The following is a 4,574-nucleotide window of genomic DNA, read 5'->3' on the forward strand; positions in this document are numbered from 1 at the left end:
CGGGCTCACAGTCTTTCAATCTTTTCTATTCTAATAGATTATATTCTATTCTAATCTATTCTATTTATTTTGTTAATGATGTGCATCTAGCTTTATTTCTATTTATTCTGATGACTTGACACCTGTCCACGTGTTTTGTTTTGTTGTCTGTCTCCCCCTTCTAGACTGTGAGCCCACTGTTAGGTGGGGACCATCTCTAGATGTTGCCAACTTGTACTTCCCAAGTACTTGGTACAGTGCTCTGCACACAGTAAGCGCTCAATAAATACGATTGAATGAATGAATGAATAGAAGGGGGAGACGGACAGCAAAACAAAACAAGTAAACAGGTGTCAGTACCATCAGAATAGATAAATAAAATTATAGATATTCCAAGGCCACATGGCAGACAAGTGGCAGAGCCAGGATTAGAACCCATGACCTTCTGACTCTCAGGCCCCTGCTCTATCCACTACAGCACACTGCTTCGACTGTGTACCAAGCACTGTGACAAATGCTGGGGGGGAGACGATCGGATCGGACCCAGACCCTGGCCCTCACGGGGCTCACAGGCTAGGTAGGAGGAGGCTTACAAAAAAGCTGACAAAAATTCCAGGTTGTGCCATACTTGTACATACTTGTACATATTTATTCTATTTATTTTATTTTGCTAATATAAAACTGAGGCATCATGGCGGGGGACGGTGGGGACGGGGACGTGATGGACACCTTCCTGGACAAGTTCAAGAGCCAGGTCTACCGGGGCGGCTTCCGCCCGGACACGTGAGAGGAGGAGTTCGAAAAGATCCCGATGTTCATGAAGAAGCCGCCCTCCGAGATCGACCCCACCCATCACCCCGACTTGGCCTGCCTGCAGTCCATGATCTTTGACGACGAGAGGCCTCCCGAAGAACAAGCCAAAATGCACAAGGATGAAGGCAATGACTACTTTAAGGATAAGGCCTACCAGAAAGCGTCAACTTCATACTCCGAGGGGTTGAAGAAGAGCTGCGATCCAGACCTGAGAGCCGCCTTGTACACCAACCGGGCAGCTGCACAGTTCCACCTTGGCAACCTGTGTTCAGCCCTCAGTGATGTTGTACATATTATGGTTGTACATATTTATTACTCTATTTATTTATTTATTTATTTATTTTACTTGTACATTTCTATCCTACTTATTTTATTTTGTTGGTATGTTTGGTTCTGTTCTCTGTCTCCCCCTTTTAGACTGTGAGCCCACTGTTGGGTAGGGACTGTCTCTATGTGATGCCAATTTGTACTTCCCAAGCGCTTAGTACAGTGCTCTGCACATAGTAAGCGCTCAATAAATACGATTGATTGATTGATTGATTGATTGATGTCTCTTCTGCCCGGAAGCTCAGGCCCAGCCACTTGAAAGCCATCGTGAGAGGTGGGGCACCGTGGGCCCAGGGGCTCCTGGGAGTGTCCAGTTGGGTTGGTGGGCTGGTGCCAGGCCCAGGAGCAAGACCCGGGGGGCAGCAGCGCAGTAAGAAGAGCAAGTGTCATCCTCACAGAGGTGGTATATGATCGGCACTGACCCTGGGCCGAGCGCCAGGGAAGACACCAGAGGATCAAGTTCAGCCGCAGACCCGCCCCATGCCAAGCTCACTCTCCTTGGTACAGAGGAGATAGATATTCTATCAATTTATTTTATTTTGTTAGTATGTTTGGTTTTGTTCTCTGTCTCCCCCTTTTAGACTGTGAGCCCACTGTTGGGTAGGGACTGTCTCTGTATGTTGCCAATTTGTACTTCCCAAGCGCTTAGTACAGTGCTCTGCACATAGTAAGCGCTCAATAAATACGATTGATGATGATGATGATATGTTTTGTTTTGTTGTCTATCTCCCCCTTCTAGACTGTGAGCCCGCTGTTGGGTAGGGACCGTCTCTATATGTTGCCAACTTGTACTTCCCAAGTGCTTAGTACAGTGCTCTGCACACAGTAAGTGCTCAATAAATATGATTGAATGAATGAATGAAAGGGGGAGGGGTGACTTTGGAGAGCTCAGGCCTGATGGAGTTAATTTTACTAATGAAGTAGGAGGCCAGATCATTGAGGGTGAGGGATGGAGTGGGAGGAACAGGGGGCCTGAGTAGGGAGTTAAATGTATGGAAAAGCTGATGGGGATCAATCAATCAATCAATCGTGTTTATTGAGCACTTACTGTGTGCAGAGCACTGTACTAAGCGCTTGGGAAATACAAGTTGGCAACATATAGAGACAGTCCCTACCCAACAGTGGGCTCACAGTCTAGAACGGGGAGACAGAGAACAAAACCAAACATATTAACAAAATAAAATAAATACAATAAAGTTTTCTAACTTGGAGAAGCAGCGTGGCTCAGTGGAAAGAGACCGGGCTTTGGAGCCAGAGTTCATGGGTTCAAATCCCGGCTCTGCCAATTGTCAGCTGTGTGACTTTGGGCAAGTCACTTCACTTCTCTGTGCCTCAGTTACCTCATCTGTAAAATGGGAGTTAAGACTGTGAGCCCCCCGTGGGACAACCTGATCACCTTGTAACCTCCCCAGTGCTTAGAACAGTGCTTTGCACATAGTGAGCGCTTAATAAATGCCATCATTATTATCATTATTATTACTAACCAAACAGAAAGACCTTGCGCTGTGCCCCAAATTCTAGCCACTGGGAGTTTAAATTGGGGAGGGAGGGAGTATACTTCCACCTCCCAGTTCTCCCTGGTGAGAATCAGAAAATCAGCTCCCATCGACCGACTGTAGCCATTACTACAGTAGCCGGGGAGAGGTCTGTAGCTGGAAGGAAATGGACAATCCGCGCAAGCTACAGAGCATACAATCAATCAATCAATTGTATTTATTGAGCACTTACTGTGTGCAGAGCACTGTACTAAGCGCTTGGGAAGTACAAGTTGGCAACATATAGAGACAGTCCCTACCCAACAGTGGGCTAACAGTCTAAAAGGGGGAGACAGAGAACAAAACCAAACATATTAACAAAATAAAATAAATACAGTAAAGTCTTCTAACCAAACAGAAAGACCTTGCACTGTGCCCCAAATTCCAGCCACTGGGAGTTTAAATTGGGAAGGGAGGGAGTATACTTCCACCTCCCAGTTCTCCCTGTTGAGAGTCAGAAAATCAGCTCCCGTCGACCGACTGCAGCTATTACTACAGTAGCCGGGGAGAGGTCTGTAGCTGGAAGGAAATGGACAATCTGTGCAAGCTACAGAGCATACAATCAATCAATCGTATTTGTTGAGCGCTTACCGTGTGCAGAGCACTGTACTAAGTGCTTGGGAAGCACAAGTTTGTTAACATATAGAGACAGTCCCTATCCAACAGTGGGCTCACAGTCTAAAAGGGGGAGACAGACAACAAAACCAAACATACTAACGAAATAAAATAAATAGAATAGATATGTACAAGTAAAATAAATAAATAGAGTAATAAATATGTACAAACATATATACAGGTGCTGTGGGGAAGGGAAGGAGGTAAGATGTGGGGGATGGAGAGGGGGATGAGGGGGAGAGCAACGTGGCCTAATGGAAAGGGCAAATAATAATAATAATAATAATGATGGGTAGAACAGAGGGAGGGAGTCGGGGCGATGGGGAGGGGAGGAAGAGCAGAAGAAAGGGGGGCTTATTCTGGGGAGGCCTCCTGAAGGAGGTGAGCTTTCAGTAGGGCTCTGAAAGGGGGGAGTGTGCTAGTTTGGTGGATGTGAGGAGGGAGCACTTAAGGAATACCGCAGTTCTTCTTCTTCTCCTCCTCCTCCTCATCATCCCCCCGACCCCCTGCCCGGCAAGTGGGGGGATGATGGGCATGGGTGTCAATAAGGGTTCTTGTTTGATACAGAGGTGGATGGAGTTTTTTGAGGAGTGGGTGACATGTCCTGAGCAGTTTTGTAGAAAAATGACCTGGGCAGCAGAGTGAAGGATGGACTGGTGTGGGGAGAGGGAGGAGACTGGAAGGTCAGCAAGAAGGCCGATGCAGTAATCTGGGCAGAATAGGATGAGTGATTGCATTAACGTGGTAGCATTTTGGATGGAGAGGAAAGGGCAGAGTCTAAAGTCTAAAGAGGAGAGAGAACAGGTACTGAATTCCCATTTTACAGATGAAAGTAGTGAAGCATAAAGCACAGAAAATTGAAATGAGTTGCCCATGGTCATCCAGCAGGCAAGTGGCAGAACTGGAATTAGAATGCAGGCCTTTTGACTCCCAGTCCTGTATGAGGTCTGGCTATCCGCAAATGCCACCCCTGACCACCCTTTTCATAGAGGAGGTAGGGACTTCTGGATACCCTTTAGCTTCCTGCCACCATCCAATGATCATGAGATTTGGACTCCCACGTTGGCTGGGGAAGAATCCATGGTTCAACTGGCCACTCCTATTCCCTGTGAGGATTGGAGGGATAACCACACCCCACTGCAATTGTGAATTTCCCAATTAGTAGTTTCCAAACACAGATTAGACAGATATTTCTGGGTGTAAGCGATAACCAATATTTACTTAGGTAAATATTTCTATGGCAATGGTAGTTGTTTGACAATATCTCAATTTAGATACATGATTATCCAACTATCCCTCCTCTGA

At 46.4% G+C, this 4,574-nt stretch overlaps 1 pseudogene; it reads left to right on the plus strand.

The window, feature by feature from the left end:
* The first annotated feature begins 670 nt into the window (after positions 1-670).
* Positions 671-1,530, plus strand: LOC119934717 (annotated as a pseudogene).
* Positions 1,531-4,574: the final 3,044 nt, after the last annotated feature.

This window comes from Tachyglossus aculeatus, chromosome 11 (assembly GCF_015852505.1).
Source record: "Tachyglossus aculeatus isolate mTacAcu1 chromosome 11, mTacAcu1.pri, whole genome shotgun sequence".
NCBI lineage: Eukaryota > Metazoa > Chordata > Mammalia > Monotremata > Tachyglossidae > Tachyglossus > Tachyglossus aculeatus.